A 2,500-nucleotide genomic window follows, 5' to 3' on the forward strand; every position below is an offset into this window, starting at 1 on the left:
TGTCAGGATGATTCTGGTAAACACCTTTGACACCACCGATTGAAGAGTAATTCCCCTCCAGTTGCTACATTCAGTGGCATCGCCTTTCTTAGGAATTTTTACGATGAGGCCTTTGTGCCAGTCACCCGGAAGCTGTTCTCCTTGCCTTACGTGCTCAAACAAGATGAAGAGTACTTCTGTGGCTGTTTCAATGTCTGCTTTTAGCAACTCTGCAGGTATATCATCATAACCAGGGGCTTTGTTGTTCTTCAGCGGCTGGATTGCCTGGCGGACTTCATTTCTAGTAATGGCTTCTGAATTTATGTCTAATTCAGGTATGTTGGTCTCAAGGCGAGGTGGGTTGCGTGGATCATCTCTGTTAAGTGTACTACTAAAGTGTTCAACCCACCGCTTTATTTGGTCGTCAATTGTCGTTAGAGCATTGCCATTAAGATCTTTAATAGTTGCAGAGCCTCACTGCGTTTTACCTGAAAGACTTCTTGTGATGTTATACAACTTTCGGCTATCATTTATCTTTGCTGCTTCTTCCGCTTCTCCCGCTTTATTCTCAATGTAGTTTCTCTTGTCATGACGAGCGCTTTTCTTTACAGCTCTATCTTTAGCTCGGTATTGTTGCTGAAGAATGATCCTCCCTCTGGTGACCCACCATATCCCACTGCAAAGACTCTGTTTCGGTTTCTGTAGTCAGTAGATTAAGTCTGAGAGGGTGAATAGCCCTCTGCAGACTTGCCATAGCCCCTATTTGCCAGCTTGTTCAGAGTTCCTGCCAGGCCTTCACAGCTGCCGTAACGGCCCCGGGAGCTAAGTCCCACTGTACTTCACCCTGACAGGCAGTCCCTTACTCCACTGTTGCCCACCTCCCACGAACGAGGACGTTTGGGGATGGTCTTTGGGAGGCAAGTTAAAAAGATCGGCTCTCCAAAATAAGCGGTTGGCAGTTTCATAAATGGCTTTTCGGGCCCGAAACGTTTTTCGGGACTTTCGAGAAACGGCCCTGAAACAAGAGAGCTAATCGATTCTATTTTATCTTCAATCCCAAAGATTTCAGGTTCCTGGACTGAATCATTGGAAACAAGCTCAGCAAAATCACAGTGGGAAGTAACAAAAGAAAATTTTTTACTTACTTTCGTCGTTGATTTCTAGTTATCGGTTACCTGAAATATCTTTAACTGCTGCAAACTGAGTATGAGGGCATTCTGATCTCCAGTGATCAAACTTGCCACAAACAAAACAACTACCAGGACATGATCTATGAAAAGAAAATCGGGGGTCTTCCCTTGTAATGGAATGGCATGATTACCCAGAATTCTTCTTCGGCACGAACGAGGCAACTTGAGAAGAATGAGACTGGCCCTTATCAAATGCCTGGAGCGCGGCCAGAGGAAAAATTGAGAAGTAAATTCCTATCCAGATACTTAGGAACAGTTCTTGTGTGTGCTGTTTACATAGACTTTTGATTTCTGAACGAGTTTTGGTCATTAGAAAATTCGCGACAAAGTAATGCCTTTTGGGCTTTTATATACGAAGCAAGGAAAAAGGCCTTTCGTGATTACTTGCCCTCTTACTAGTAAAGTCAAACTCTACATCTCTATGCTGCAATAAGCTCATTAAAAATTTCCTGATGTTACTGTACAAGTCTGTTTTTTAATTATTTTCCTGCTTATATGAAAAATAATATTTCTCTCCAGTCCTCTTCTTGTGATCTTTAAGTTCGCGGAAATAACATTCTGTCCCACAGTAAAGGTAGAACAACCAGCTACGTATTAATTTTTTTTTACTTGTCACCTAAGTTGTGGCAGGTATGCGCTACCGGATTTTATCCGTACCACTGACTTTACAGGTTTTGAAACGAGAAGCCGGGCCGAATTTTGTATCGCCGCTTTTCTTCAGTTTTAATTTATATATGTTACAGTTAAATTTAAATTCTGGTTAATTTTCATTTCAACCTAGGTCATTTTATTTTAAACTAGGTTGAAATTGATTGTAGGAAACATCAACAAAAACCCATCAATTATTAGTAAGTACGTGTAATATATTGGTTGGTAAATTGGTCCTATAGGTGAGATTAGATTTTCCATGATGAATATTTTATAAAACCCCAATAGTTGTTAAGTCTATGTACTGATTTTAGATGGTTATCATTAAGGTTGGGGTTAGGCATACAGTGCATGATAACCAATTCTACTTTTCTTTCTCAGAGCTTTTTAGGACATTGTTTATTGATGAATCTCCTTAGGAGGGCAAGGGGGGAACAACATTTACGAATTATCTTCTAAGGAATAAAAGAACTGAAACATACATGATGTATTGTTTATTTTTAATTTGCTTAGTTATTTGCTCTATCTTTTGCTTACTTTGAATTCGCAATAATCAAAGTCAAGTAAAAACAAAACTTTGAAAAGTCAGGAAAAAGGGTTTCATAATCTATTGATTAGAAGCCATTTTGTAGGTTCTTGTAAGAGTCATTTCTTTTGAATTATCAAATAAAATATTTGTTTAT

The sequence above is a fragment of the Montipora capricornis genome, chromosome 9 (assembly GCF_036669925.1).
Source record: "Montipora capricornis isolate CH-2021 chromosome 9, ASM3666992v2, whole genome shotgun sequence".
Classification (NCBI taxonomy): Eukaryota; Metazoa; Cnidaria; class Anthozoa; order Scleractinia; family Acroporidae; genus Montipora; species Montipora capricornis.